Source organism: Athene noctua, chromosome 10, assembly GCF_965140245.1.
Source record: "Athene noctua chromosome 10, bAthNoc1.hap1.1, whole genome shotgun sequence".
Taxonomy (NCBI): Eukaryota; Metazoa; Chordata; class Aves; order Strigiformes; family Strigidae; genus Athene; species Athene noctua.
In genome coordinates this window covers 24,515-39,994 of record NC_134046.1, presented here as the reverse complement: position 1 = coordinate 39,994, position 15,480 = coordinate 24,515, and positions in this window count along the sequence as shown.

The following is a 15,480-nucleotide window of genomic DNA, read 5'->3' as shown; positions in this document are numbered from 1 at the left end:
GGAGACTGTATTTCAGTGTTTATTGCAGCCATTGCTGGTCGTGCGGTGTCGTTGTTGGGATCGTTGTGATTGATGTCAATTATGTGTAACCCGATTGACTTGTACCCCCAGTGATCACCCGTGTAGCAACCCTTTAGTGTCAAATTTAATTTGGCTATCGGTTCATCTTGAGGCTGGCTGTGTCCTTTATGCTAGGCCTGATAATTGGCAAAACACCCTCAAAGTAGCACTCCTGAAATAGTCTGTCCTGTAACACTCCCGCCTCAAAATAGGACTGCAACCAAAGAGTCCTCCCCAAAATACGTCCCCCTGAAATAGTCTCCCTGAAACCGTCCCTCCCATAACACTTCCTCAGGAAGAGTCCTCCACAGTACCCCTGAAATAGTTTTCCCCAATAAATAGTCCCCCTGAAACAGTACCTGCCATAACTCTCCTGCCACAAAACACTCTCCCTGGAAAATCTACCTCCACCAGTACTCCCCCCCCAAAATGTTCTCCCCAGAAACGGTCCTCCCCAAATCCTTTCTCCTGGAATAGTCTCCCCTCAAATGCTCTCCCCTGAAGCACTCCCTCTGAAATAGATCCCTCGAAAGACATCCCCCTGGAAATAATCCCCCTGTAATGCTCTGCTCTTAAAATACTCCCCCGTCAAATAGTCGTCCGTTAAATATCCCTCCTAAATACACCCACCAAAATACTCCCCCAAAGGAGTCTCCAAATAGCCTCCCTGAAATAGACCCTCCGTATCAATTCCCCTGAAACGATACCCCCTGAAATATTTAGGCCCCAAAACAGTCCCACTGAAACTGTCCGCCCCCAAATAGCTTCCACATAATACACTCCCCTTTATTCTAAGGCCTACTTTCCCGGGGCCTCCCACCCATTTTGGTCCTTCCACACCGTTTGGCCTCCATGTTTTCCTGCCCTCAACTTCCCCTAAGCCTCCCTCCCCCTTGCAGCCACCACTTTTTTTGGTCTCTACCCCCCCCCCCCCGGGCGGCCTCCCACCATGTTTCAGCCTCCCATATTTTTTTGGCCTTTATCTCCCCCTGGCCACCCACCCCATTTCAGCCTCCCACCTTTTGTCGGCATCCAATTTTTTCTGGCCTCTACAGCCCTCCAGCCTCAGACCCCATTTGGGATACAACATTTTTCTGGCCTGTATTTCCCTTCCAGCCTCTCTTTTAGGTCTCTTGCAGCTTTTCTGCACTGCCTGCATTCCTGCCTAGATGTGCTCTTTGAAGAATTGAATCGATGGAAGACTTTGAATCTACTGATTGCTTCATCTCTCTCTCTTGTTCTCTCTTCTGTCTTTTCTCGTTCTCCACCCGTCTGTCTTTCTCTCTGTTGCTCTTGTTGGTTCTAGGCCAGCATCCCACTCCCCGTCTCTATTTCTTCTGCAGTCGTCTCCTGCTCTCTGTCTCCCTGTTGCTCACCTGTCTTCTGGATGCCTCAGTGCTGCCTCCTCTTTTTCCTGATCCATCTGGCCTGTTCTCATCCCTGGCTTGATGCTCTTTCTCCACCTCTCTGCCTCGGACCTGTCCCTCTTCTCATCTCTCAGTTGCTACTGTTTCTTTCTCCATCACTTCCTCACTGCCTCTTCCTTTTCCCCTTTTCCCTTCTTCTCTCGGTCCTCCATCCTCTGCCAAGCATTTTGCCTGTAGAGATCCATACCCCTCTCGGTGGTGTTCTTTCCTAGTACAAACTCGTGCCTAGCTCCCGTGCCCTTCCCTTCTGCTCCGTGGGCCTTTCCCTTTCAGCTTGTAGCCCGTCCCGATCCCTCTCTCTTTCTCAATCTCTTGCTCTCTCATGCCTTCAATCCCTCTGTCTTCTTGACAGTCCCTTGCTCTCCCTCCTTCCCACCTTCCTTCCCCCCACAGGTGATTTCTCTCTGTCTTTCTAGTCTCGACCCATCATTACCTCTCTTCCTCTGTCTTGCTCCGTGATCCTGTTTTGCTTCCAACATATGCCTGTAGATCCCCCCCCCCTTCCTTTTCTAAGTGATTTCACCGTCTCTAATTCCACCAGGGCCTCTCATCCCTTTTTGGCTATCCAGCCCTTTTCAAACACTAATGCCCATCAGAGCGTGCACCTCCTTCCGGCATCTCCGCTTTCCTGGCAGAAATTTGCCCTGTGGCGTCTAGGCCTCCACTTTCCTGCAGCCTGCCAGTCATTTTGCTCCTTCCACTCCATGTGCGCTTCCACTTTTTCCCGCCCTTCGCTTACGCCAAGCCTCCCTCCCTCTTGCAGCCTGCCTGCCTGCCTCCCCCCCTCCTGTAGCATCTTGCAGCCTGCCTGACTGCCTCCTACCCTCTTTCAAACTCTTGCAGCCTGTCTGCCTCCCTCCCTTACTCTTGCCTGCTCCCTCCCTCTTGCAGCCTCTTGCCGCTTGCCTGCCTGCCTCCCCCCCTCTTGCAGACTCTTGCAGCCTGCCAGCCTGCCTGCTTCCATCCCTCTTGCATCCTCTTGCACAATGCCTGCCTGCGTGCCTCCCTTGATCTTGCAACCTGGCTCCCTGCCTCCCGCCCTCTTGTAGCCTCTTGCAGCCTGCCTGACTGCCTCCTACCCGCTTTCAGCGTCTTGCAGCCTGTCTGCCTCCCTCCCTTACTCTTTCCTTCCTGCCTTCCTCTTGCAGCCTCTTGCAGCTTGCCTGCCTGCCTGCCTCCCTCCCTCCCTCTTGCAGCCTCTTGCACCCTGCCTGCCTGCCTGCATCCCTCCCTCTTGCATCCTCTTGCACCCTGCCAGCCTGCCTGCCTCCTTCCCTCTTGCAGCCTCTTGCACCCTGCCGGCCTGCCTGCCTCCCCCTGACTTGTAGCCTCTTGCAGCCTGCCTGACTGCCTCGTACTCTCTTTCAAACTCTTGCAGCCTGCCTGTCTCCCTCCCTTACTCTTGCTTGCTCCCTCCCTCTCGCAGCCTCTTGCACCCTGCTGGCCTGCCTGCCTCCATGCCTCTGGCATCCTCTTGCAGGCTTCCTGGCTGCGTCCTTCCCTCCCTCGTGCAGTCATTTTCAGCGTGCCTGTCTGCCTCCCTCCCTCTTGCATCCTCTTGCACAATGCCTGCCTGCATGCCTCCCTTGATCTTGCAACCTGGCTCCCTGCCTCCCACCCTCTTGCAGCCTCTTGCAGACTGTCTTCATGCCTCCCTCTTTCAGCCTCTTTAACTTGCATGCCTCCCTCCTTCTTGCAGCCTACCTTTTTCCCTCCCTCCATATATACCTTCTTTCCTCCGTCTTGCAGCCTCTTTCAGTCTGCCTGCCTCCCTCTCTCTTGCAGCCTCTTGCACCCTGCCAGCTTGCCTCCCTCCCTCCCTACATCTCACAGACTGCTTCCCTCCCTCCCTCCCTCCCTCCCTCCATCTTGCAGCCTCTTGTAGACTGCCTGCCTGCCTCCCTCTTCCAGCCTCTTGAGGCCTGCCTCCCTCCCTCTCTCTTGAAGCCTGACTCCCTCCCTATATAACTTCCTCTCTTTATTTTGCAGCCTTTTGCAGCCTGCCTTCCTCGTTCCCACCCTGCCTCCCTCCATTCCTCCCTCTTGCCATCTCTGATTTTTCTTGCCTCTACCTGCCCCTGGCTTCACACTCCATTTCAACACCCCACCTTTTATTGGTCTCCAATTTTTTCTACTCTCTACTGCCCTGCAGGCTTCCACTCTGTTTCAGTCTCCCACCTTTTTTCTTTTTTTTTGTCTCCATTTTTTTCCTGGCCTCCACTGCTCTCCAGCCTCCCACTTTATCACGGCTTCCAATTTTTTCTGGCCTCTACTGCCCTCCAGCCTCCCACCCCATTTCAGCCTCCCACCCCTATTCGGCCTCCATTTTTTCTGGCCTCTACTGCCCTCCAGCCTCCCACCCCATTTCAGCCTCCCACCCCATTTCAGCCTCCCACCCCTTTTCGGCCCCCATTTTTTCCTGGCCTCTAGTGCCCTCCAGCCTCCCACCCTGTTTCAGCCTCCCACCTATTTTCGGCCTCCATTTTTTCCTGGCCTCTACTGCCCTCCAGCCTCCCACCCTGTTTCAGCCTCCCACCCTGTTTCAGCCTCCTACCTATTTTCGGCCTCCATTTTTTTCTGGCCTCTACTGCCCTCCAGCCTCCCACCCCGCTTCAGCCTCCCACCTCTTTTCGGCCTCCATTTTTTTCTGGCCTCTACTGCCCTCCAGCCTCCCACCCGGTTTCAGCCTCCCACCTATTTTCAGCCTCTATTTTTTCCTGGCTTCTACTGCCCTCCAGCCTCCCACCCTTTTTCAGCCTCCCACCTCTTTTCGGCCTCCATTTTTTTCTGGCCTCTACTGCCCTCCAGCCTCCCACCCTGTTACAGCCTCCCACCTATTTTCGGCCTCCATTTTTTCCTGGCCTCTACTGCCCTCCAGCCTCCCACCCCGCTTCAGCCTCCCACCCCGTTTTGGATCCCACATTTTTCTGGTCTTTATTTCTCTTCCAGCCTCTCTTTTAGGTCTCTTGCAGCTTTTCTGCACTGCCTGCGTTCCTGCCTTGACGTGCTCTTTGAAGAATTGAATCGATGGAAGACTTTGAATCTGTTGGTTGCTTCATCTCTCTCTCTTGTTCTCTCTTCTGTGTTTTCTCATTCTCCACCCGTCTGTCTTTCTCTCTGTTGCTCTTGTTGGTTCTAGGCCAGCATCCCACTCCCCGTCTCTATTTCTTCCGCAGTCGTCTCCTGCTCTCTGTCTCCCTGTTGCTCACCTGTCTTCTGGATGCCTCAGTGCTGCCTCCTCTCTCCTGATCCATCTGGCCTGTTCCCATCCCTGGCTTGATGCTCTTTCTCCACCTCTCTGCCTCGGACCTGTCCCTCTTCTCATCTCTCAGTTGCTACTGTTTCTTTCTCCATCACTTCCTCACTGCCTCTTCCTTTTCCCCTTTTCCCTTCTTCTCTCGGTCCTCCATCCTCTGCCAAGCATTTTGCCTGTAGAGATCCATACCCCTCTCGGTGGTGCTCTTTCCTGCTATAACCCTGTGCCCAGATCCCTGTTCCATTCTCTTCTGCTCTGTGGCCTTTTCCCTTTCAATTTGTAGCCCGTCCCGCTCCCTCTCCCTTTCTCTCTCTCTTGCTCTCTCTTCCCCTTATGCTCTCTGCCTTTTTAACCTTCTCTTGCTCTCCCTCCTTTCCACCTTCCTTTCTCCCCACATTTGATTTCTCTCTCTCTCTCTGCCTTTCTAGTCTCGGCCCATCATTATCTCTCTTCCTCTGTCTTGCTCCCTCAACCTGTTTTTCCTCCAACATGTGCCCGCAGGACTTCTCCTCTTTTTTTTTTCTTTTTTCCTCGTGATTTCTCCATTTGTAATTCCCACATGGCCTCCCACTCTTTTTTTGTCTTCCCAGCCCTTTTCAGACTCTAATGCCCATCAGAACGTGCACCCCCTACCGGCACCTATTTGTTTCTGGCCTATGTTTGTCCTGTGGACTCTTCTTTCCTGTGGCCTCCCATCACATTTTGGGACCCCTGAAAATACTGCCCCTGAAGAGTCTTCCGAAATAGTCTGTCCAGTAACACTCCCCTGCCTTGAAATAGCCCCGCCTGAAACAGTTCCTCCCCAAATAGTCCCCCCTGCCATATTCCCCCCTGCAATAGTGCCTTCAAAAGAGTCTCCCTGAAGTAGTCCCTCCCGCAATAACTCACTCTCTGAAATAATCCCCCCAAAATATTCCCCCTTAAACTCGTGCCCCTCTGAAATGCTGGGGTTTCAACCCCAAGCCCCAAATTAAGGTTGACATAGGGGCGATTTCCACAGTCCTTCACAAAGTGGTGGTGAGTTTCCCTTTAAACTTCCCTCTGGCTTTGCAGGGAGAGCCATTAGGTAAATGTGCCCCAGGTGTTCTGCATTAAGTAAAGACAGGTCAGGTGTCCCATGGAGAGGATAAAAGCTGGGACCACTTGCAGGAAGTGTGGACTGGCTGTCTGTGTGGTGGATGCATTCTGAAGAATTTTCTGTTGGGGAAGGATCTCTCGACTCCCTGGAACTGGGCTCTTCAGGTCTGGCTTTTGTCAATGTGGGCTTTGTAGAGATTCAGTGTCTGGCTTTCTTGGTCTTGTGTATTTGGCTTGTTGACCTGGTTGTCTCCCATCCCTTCTATGGGAGACTGTATTTCAGTGTTTATTGCAGCCATTGCTGGTCGTGCGGTGTCGTTGTTGGGATCGTTGTGATTGATGTCAATTATGTGTAACCCGATTGACTTGTACCCCCAGTGATCACCCGTGTAGCAACCCTTTAGTGTCAAATTTAATTTGGCTATCGGTTCATCTTGAGGCTGGCTGTGTCCTTTATGCTAGGCCTGATAATTGGCAAAACACCCTCAAAGTAGCACTCCTGAAATAGTCTGTCCTGTAACACTCCCGCCTCAAAATAGGACTGCAACCAAAGAGTCCTCCCCAAAATACGTCCCCCTGAAATAGTCTCCCTGAAACCGTCCCTCCCATAACACTTCCTCAGGAAGAGTCCTCCACAGTACCCCTGAAATAGTTTTCCCCAATAAATAGTCCCCCTGAAACAGTACCTGCCATAACTCTCCTGCCACAAAACACTCTCCCTGGAAAATCTACCTCCACCAGTACTCCCCCCCCAAAATGTTCTCCCCAGAAACGGTCCTCCCCAAATCCTTTCTCCTGGAATAGTCTCCCCTCAAATGCTCTCCCCTGAAGCACTCCCTCTGAAATAGATCCCTCGAAAGACATCCCCCTGGAAATAATCCCCCTGTAATGCTCTGCTCTTAAAATACTCCCCCGTCAAATAGTCGTCCGTTAAATATCCCTCCTAAATACACCCACCAAAATACTCCCCCAAAGGAGTCTCCAAATAGCCTCCCTGAAATAGACCCTCCGTATCAATTCCCCTGAAACGATACCCCCTGAAATATTTAGGCCCCAAAACAGTCCCACTGAAACTGTCCGCCCCCAAATAGCTTCCACATAATACACTCCCCTTTATTCTAAGGCCTACTTTCCCGGGGCCTCCCACCCATTTTGGTCCTTCCACACCGTTTGGCCTCCATGTTTTCCTGCCCTCAACTTCCCCTAAGCCTCCCTCCCCCTTGCAGCCACCACTTTTTTTGGTCTCTACCCCCCCCCCCCCCCGGGCGGCCTCCCACCATGTTTCAGCCTCCCATATTTTTTTGGCCTTTATCTCCCCCTGGCCACCCACCCCATTTCAGCCTCCCACCTTTTGTCGGCATCCAATTTTTTCTGGCCTCTACAGCCCTCCAGCCTCAGACCCCATTTGGGATACAACATTTTTCTGGCCTGTATTTCCCTTCCAGCCTCTCTTTTAGGTCTCTTGCAGCTTTTCTGCACTGCCTGCATTCCTGCCTAGATGTGCTCTTTGAAGAATTGAATCGATGGAAGACTTTGAATCTACTGATTGCTTCATCTCTCTCTCTTGTTCTCTCTTCTGTCTTTTCTCGTTCTCCACCCGTCTGTCTTTCTCTCTGTTGCTCTTGTTGGTTCTAGGCCAGCATCCCACTCCCCGTCTCTATTTCTTCTGCAGTCGTCTCCTGCTCTCTGTCTCCCTGTTGCTCACCTGTCTTCTGGATGCCTCAGTGCTGCCTCCTCTTTTTCCTGATCCATCTGGCCTGTTCTCATCCCTGGCTTGATGCTCTTTCTCCACCTCTCTGCCTCGGACCTGTCCCTCTTCTCATCTCTCAGTTGCTACTGTTTCTTTCTCCATCACTTCCTCACTGCCTCTTCCTTTTCCCCTTTTCCCTTCTTCTCTCGGTCCTCCATCCTCTGCCAAGCATTTTGCCTGTAGAGATCCATACCCCTCTCGGTGGTGTTCTTTCCTAGTACAAACTCGTGCCCAGCTCCCGTGCCCTTCCCTTCTGCTCCGTGGGCCTTTCCCTTTCAGCTTGTAGCCCGTCCCGATCCCTCTCTCTTTCTCAATCTCTTGCTCTCTCATGCCTTCAATCCCTCTGTCTTCTTGACAGTCCCTTGCTCTCCCTCCTTCCCACCTTCCTTCCCCCCACAGGTGATTTCTCTCTGTCTTTCTAGTCTCGACCCATCATTACCTCTCTTCCTCTGTCTTGCTCCGTGATCCTGTTTTGCTTCCAACATATGCCTGTAGATCCCCCCCCCCTTCCTTTTCTAAGTGATTTCACCGTCTCTAATTCCACCAGGGCCTCTCATCCCTTTTTGGCTATCCAGCCCTTTTCAAACACTAATGCCCATCAGAGCGTGCACCTCCTTCCGGCATCTCCGCTTTCCTGGCAGAAATTTGCCCTGTGGCGTCTAGGCCTCCACTTTCCTGCAGCCTGCCAGTCATTTTGCTCCTTCCACTCCATGTGCGCTTCCACTTTTTCCCGCCCTTCGCTTACGCCAAGCCTCCCTCCCTCTTGCAGCCTGCCTGCCTGCCTCCCCCCCTCCTGTAGCATCTTGCAGCCTGCCTGACTGCCTCCTACCCTCTTTCAAACTCTTGCAGCCTGTCTGCCTCCCTCCCTTACTCTTGCCTGCTCCCTCCCTCTTGCAGCCTCTTGCCGCTTGCCTGCCTGCCTCCCCCCCTCTTGCAGACTCTTGCAGCCTGCCAGCCTGCCTGCTTCCATCCCTCTTGCATCCTCTTGCACAATGCCTGCCTGCGTGCCTCCCTTGATCTTGCAACCTGGCTCCCTGCCTCCCGCCCTCTTGTAGCCTCTTGCAGCCTGCCTGACTGCCTCCTACCCGCTTTCAGCGTCTTGCAGCCTGTCTGCCTCCCTCCCTTACTCTTTCCTTCCTGCCTTCCTCTTGCAGCCTCTTGCAGCTTGCCTGCCTGCCTGCCTCCCTCCCTCCCTCTTGCAGCCTCTTGCACCCTGCCTGCCTGCCTGCATCCCTCCCTCTTGCATCCTCTTGCACCCTGCCAGCCTGCCTGCCTCCTTCCCTCTTGCAGCCTCTTGCACCCTGCCGGCCTGCCTGCCTCCCCCTGACTTGTAGCCTCTTGCAGCCTGCCTGACTGCCTCGTACTCTCTTTCAAACTCTTGCAGCCTGCCTGTCTCCCTCCCTTACTCTTGCTTGCTCCCTCCCTCTCGCAGCCTCTTGCACCCTGCTGGCCTGCCTGCCTCCATGCCTCTGGCATCCTCTTGCAGGCTTCCTGGCTGCGTCCTTCCCTCCCTCGTGCAGTCATTTTCAGCGTGCCTGTCTGCCTCCCTCCCTCTTGCATCCTCTTGCACAATGCCTGCCTGCATGCCTCCCTTGATCTTGCAACCTGGCTCCCTGCCTCCCACCCTCTTGCAGCCTCTTGCAGACTGTCTTCATGCCTCCCTCTTTCAGCCTCTTTAACTTGCATGCCTCCCTCCTTCTTGCAGCCTACCTTTTTCCCTCCCTCCATATATACCTTCTTTCCTCCGTCTTGCAGCCTCTTTCAGTCTGCCTGCCTCCCTCTCTCTTGCAGCCTCTTGCACCCTGCCAGCTTGCCTCCCTCCCTCCCTACATCTCACAGACTGCTTCCCTCCCTCCCTCCCTCCCTCCCTCCCTCCCTCCCTCCCTCCCTCCCTCCCTCCCTCCCTCCCTCCATCTTGCAGCCTCTTGTAGACTGCCTGCCTGCCTCCCTCTTCCAGCCTCTTGAGGCCTGCCTCCCTCCCTCTCTCTTGAAGCCTGACTCCCTCCCTATATAACTTCCTCTCTTTATTTTGCAGCCTTTTGCAGCCTGCCTTCCTCGTTCCCACCCTGCCTCCCTCCATTCCTCCCTCTTGCCATCTCTGATTTTTCTTGCCTCTACCTGCCCCTGGCTTCACACTCCATTTCAACACCCCACCTTTTATTGGTCTCCAATTTTTTCTACTCTCTACTGCCCTGCAGGCTTCCACTCTGTTTCAGTCTCCCACCTTTTTTCTTTTTTTTTGTCTCCATTTTTTTCCTGGCCTCCACTGCTCTCCAGCCTCCCACTTTATCACGGCTTCCAATTTTTTCTGGCCTCTACTGCCCTCCAGCCTCCCACCCCATTTCAGCCTCCCACCCCTATTCGGCCTCCATTTTTTCTGGCCTCTACTGCCCTCCAGCCTCCCACCCCATTTCAGCCTCCCACCCCTTTTCAGCCTCCCACCCCTTTTCGGCCCCCATTTTTTCCTGGCCTCTAGTGCCCTCCAGCCTCCCACCCTGTTTCAGCCTCCCACCTATTTTCGGCCTCCATTTTTTCCTGGCCTCTACTGCCCTCCAGCCTCCCACCCTGTTTCAGCCTCCCACCCTGTTTCAGCCTCCTACCTATTTTCGGCCTCCATTTTTTTCTGGCCTCTACTGCCCTCCAGCCTCCCACCCCGCTTCAGCCTCCCACCTCTTTTCGGCCTCCATTTTTTTCTGGCCTCTACTGCCCTCCAGCCTCCCACCCGGTTTCAGCCTCCCACCTATTTTCAGCCTCTATTTTTTCCTGGCTTCTACTGCCCTCCAGCCTCCCACCCTTTTTCAGCCTCCCACCTCTTTTCGGCCTCCATTTTTTTCTGGCCTCTACTGCCCTCCAGCCTCCCACCCTGTTACAGCCTCCCACCTATTTTCGGCCTCCATTTTTTCCTGGCCTCTACTGCCCTCCAGCCTCCCACCCCGCTTCAGCCTCCCACCCCGTTTTGGATCCCACATTTTTCTGGTCTTTATTTCTCTTCCAGCCTCTCTTTTAGGTCTCTTGCAGCTTTTCTGCACTGCCTGCGTTCCTGCCTTGACGTGCTCTTTGAAGAATTGAATCGATGGAAGACTTTGAATCTGTTGGTTGCTTCATCTCTCTCTCTTGTTCTCTCTTCTGTGTTTTCTCATTCTCCACCCGTCTGTCTTTCTCTCTGTTGCTCTTGTTGGTTCTAGGCCAGCATCCCACTCCCCGTCTCTATTTCTTCCGCAGTCGTCTCCTGCTCTCTGTCTCCCTGTTGCTCACCTGTCTTCTGGATGCCTCAGTGCTGCCTCCTCTCTCCTGATCCATCTGGCCTGTTCCCATCCCTGGCTTGATGCTCTTTCTCCACCTCTCTGCCTCGGACCTGTCCCTCTTCTCATCTCTCAGTTGCTACTGTTTCTTTCTCCATCACTTCCTCACTGCCTCTTCCTTTTCCCCTTTTCCCTTCTTCTCTCGGTCCTCCATCCTCTGCCAAGCATTTTGCCTGTAGAGATCCATACCCCTCTCGGTGGTGCTCTTTCCTGCTATAACCCTGTGCCCAGATCCCTGTTCCATTCTCTTCTGCTCTGTGGCCTTTTCCCTTTCAATTTGTAGCCCGTCCCGCTCCCTCTCCCTTTCTCTCTCTCTTGCTCTCTCTTCCCCTTATGCTCTCTGCCTTTTTAACCTTCTCTTGCTCTCCCTCCTTTCCACCTTCCTTTCTCCCCACATTTGATTTCTCTCTCTCTCTCTGCCTTTCTAGTCTCGGCCCATCATTATCTCTCTTCCTCTGTCTTGCTCCCTCAACCTGTTTTTCCTCCAACATGTGCCCGCAGGACTTCTCCTCTTTTTTTTTTCTTTTTTCCTCGTGATTTCTCCATTTGTAATTCCCACATGGCCTCCCACTCTTTTTTTGTCTTCCCAGCCCTTTTCAGACTCTAATGCCCATCAGAACGTGCACCCCCTACCGGCACCTATTTGTTTCTGGCCTATGTTTGTCCTGTGGACTCTTCTTTCCTGTGGCCTCCCATCACATTTTGGGACCCCTGAAAATACTGCCCCTGAAGAGTCTTCCGAAATAGTCTGTCCAGTAACACTCCCCTGCCTTGAAATAGCCCCGCCTGAAACAGTTCCTCCCCAAATAGTCCCCCCTGCCATATTCCCGCCTGCAATAGTGCCTTCAAAAGAGTCTCCCTGAAGTAGTCCCTCCCGCAATAACTCACTCTCTGAAATAATCCCCCCAAAATATTCCCCCTTAAACTCGTGCCCCTCTGAAATGCTGGGGTTTCAACCCCAAGCCCCAAATTAAGGTTGACATAGGGGCGATTTCCACAGTCCTTCACAAAGTGGTGGTGAGTTTCCCTTTAAACTTCCCTCTGGCTTTGCAGGGAGAGCCATTAGGTAAATGTGCCCCAGGTGTTCTGCATTAAGTAAAGACAGGTCAGGTGTCCCATGGAGAGGATAAAAGCTGGGACCACTTGCAGGAAGTGTGGACTGGCTGTCTGTGTGGTGGATGCATTCTGAAGAATTTTCTGTTGGGGAAGGATCTCTCGACTCCCTGGAACTGGGCTCTTCAGGTCTGGCTTTTGTCAATGTGGGCTTTGTAGAGATTCAGTGTCTGGCTTTCTTGGTCTTGTGTATTTGGCTTGTTGACCTGGTTGTCTCCCATCCCTTCTATGGGAGACTGTATTTCAGTGTTTATTGCAGCCATTGCTGGTCGTGCGGTGTCGTTGTTGGGATCGTTGTGATTGATGTCAATTATGTGTAACCCGATTGACTTGTACCCCCAGTGATCACCCGTGTAGCAACCCTTTAGTGTCAAATTTAATTTGGCTATCGGTTCATCTTGAGGCTGGCTGTGTCCTTTATGCTAGGCCTGATAATTGGCAAAACACCCTCAAAGTAGCACTCCTGAAATAGTCTGTCCTGTAACACTCCCGCCTCAAAATAGGACTGCAACCAAAGAGTCCTCCCCAAAATACGTCCCCCTGAAATAGTCTCCCTGAAACCGTCCCTCCCATAACACTTCCTCAGGAAGAGTCCTCCACAGTACCCCTGAAATAGTTTTCCCCAATAAATAGTCCCCCTGAAACAGTACCTGCCATAACTCTCCTGCCACAAAACACTCTCCCTGGAAAATCTACCTCCACCAGTACTCCCCCCCCAAAATGTTCTCCCCAGAAACGGTCCTCCCCAAATCCTTTCTCCTGGAATAGTCTCCCCTCAAATGCTCTCCCCTGAAGCACTCCCTCTGAAATAGATCCCTCGAAAGACATCCCCCTGGAAATAATCCCCCTGTAATGCTCTGCTCTTAAAATACTCCCCCGTCAAATAGTCGTCCGTTAAATATCCCTCCTAAATACACCCACCAAAATACTCCCCCAAAGGAGTCTCCAAATAGCCTCCCTGAAATAGACCCTCCGTATCAATTCCCCTGAAACGATACCCCCTGAAATATTTAGGCCCCAAAACAGTCCCACTGAAACTGTCCGCCCCCAAATAGCTTCCACATAATACACTCCCCTTTATTCTAAGGCCTACTTTCCCGGGGCCTCCCACCCATTTTGGTCCTTCCACACCGTTTGGCCTCCATGTTTTCCTGCCCTCAACTTCCCCTAAGCCTCCCTCCCCCTTGCAGCCACCACTTTTTTTGGTCTCTACCCCCCCCCCCCCCCGGGCGGCCTCCCACCATGTTTCAGCCTCCCATATTTTTTTGGCCTTTATCTCCCCCTGGCCACCCACCCCATTTCAGCCTCCCACCTTTTGTCGGCATCCAATTTTTTCTGGCCTCTACAGCCCTCCAGCCTCAGACCCCATTTGGGATACAACATTTTTCTGGCCTGTATTTCCCTTCCAGCCTCTCTTTTAGGTCTCTTGCAGCTTTTCTGCACTGCCTGCATTCCTGCCTAGATGTGCTCTTTGAAGAATTGAATCGATGGAAGACTTTGAATCTACTGATTGCTTCATCTCTCTCTCTTGTTCTCTCTTCTGTCTTTTCTCGTTCTCCACCCGTCTGTCTTTCTCTCTGTTGCTCTTGTTGGTTCTAGGCCAGCATCCCACTCCCCGTCTCTATTTCTTCTGCAGTCGTCTCCTGCTCTCTGTCTCCCTGTTGCTCACCTGTCTTCTGGATGCCTCAGTGCTGCCTCCTCTTTTTCCTGATCCATCTGGCCTGTTCTCATCCCTGGCTTGATGCTCTTTCTCCACCTCTCTGCCTCGGACCTGTCCCTCTTCTCATCTCTCAGTTGCTACTGTTTCTTTCTCCATCACTTCCTCACTGCCTCTTCCTTTTCCCCTTTTCCCTTCTTCTCTCGGTCCTCCATCCTCTGCCAAGCATTTTGCCTGTAGAGATCCATACCCCTCTCGGTGGTGTTCTTTCCTAGTACAAACTCGTGCCCAGCTCCCGTGCCCTTCCCTTCTGCTCCGTTGGCCTTTCCCTTTCAGCTTGTAGCCCGTCCCGATCCCTCTCTCTTTCTCAATCTCTTGCTCTCTCATGCCTTCAATCCCTCTGTCTTCTTGACAGTCCCTTGCTCTCCCTCCTTCCCACCTTCCTTCCCCCCACAGGTGATTTCTCTCTGTCTTTCTAGTCTCGACCCATCATTACCTCTCTTCCTCTGTCTTGCTCCGTGATCCTGTTTTGCTTCCAACATATGCCTGTAGATCCCCCCCCCCTTCCTTTTCTAAGTGATTTCACCGTCTCTAATTCCACCAGGGCCTCTCATCCCTTTTTGGCTATCCAGCCCTTTTCAAACACTAATGCCCATCAGAGCGTGCACCTCCTTCCGGCATCTCCGCTTTCCTGGCAGAAATTTGCCCTGTGGCGTCTAGGCCTCCACTTTCCTGCAGCCTGCCAGTCATTTTGCTCCTTCCACTCCATGTGCGCTTCCACTTTTTCCCGCCCTTCGCTTACGCCAAGCCTCCCCCCCTCCTGTAGCATCTTGCAGCCTGCCTGCCTGCCTCCCCCCCTCCTGTAGCATCTTGCAGCCTGCCTGACTGCCTCCTACCCTCTTTCAAACTCTTGCAGCCTGTCTGCCTCCCTCCCTTACTCTTGCCTGCTCCCTCCCTCTTGCAGCCTCTTGCCGCTTGCCTGCCTGCCTCCCCGCCTCTTGCAGACTCTTGCAGCCTGCCAGCCTGCCTGCTTCCATCCCTCTTGCATCCTCTTGCACAATGCCTGCCTGCGTGCCTCCCTTGATCTTGCAACCTGGCTCCCTGCCTCCCGCCCTCTTGTAGCCTCTTGCAGCCTGCCTGACTGCCTCCTACCCGCTTTCAGCGTCTTGCAGCCTGTCTGCCTCCCTCCCTTACTCTTTCCTTCCTGCCTTCCTCTTGCAGCCTCTTGCAGCTTGCCTGCCTGCCTGCCTCCCTCCCTCCCTCTTGCAGCCTCTTGCACCCTGCCTGCCTGCCTGCATCCCTCCCTCTTGCATCCTCTTGCACCCTGCCAGCCTGCCTGCCTCCTTCCCTCTTGCAGCCTCTTGCACCCTGCCGGCCTGCCTGCCTCCCCCTGACTTGTAGCCTCTTGCAGCCTGCCTGACTGCCTCGTACTCTCTTTCAAACTCTTGCAGCCTGCCTGTCTCCCTCCCTTACTCTTGCTTGCTCCCTCCCTCTCGCAGCCTCTTGCACCCTGCTGGCCTGCCTGCCTCCATGCCTCTGGCATCCTCTTGCAGGCTTCCTGGCTGCGTCCTTCCCTCCCTCGTGCAGTCATTTTCAGCGTGCCTGTCTGCCTCCCTCCCTCTTGCATCCTCTTGCACAATGCCTGCCTGCATGCCTCCCTTGATCTTGCAACCTGGCTCCCTGCCTCCCACCCTCTTGCAGCCTCTTGCAGACTGTCTTCATGCCTCCCTCTTTCAGCCTCTTTAACTTGCATGCCTCCCTCCTTCTTGCAGCCTACCTTTTTCCCTCCCTCCATATATACCTTCTTTCCTCCGTCTTGCAGCCTCTTTCAGTCTGCC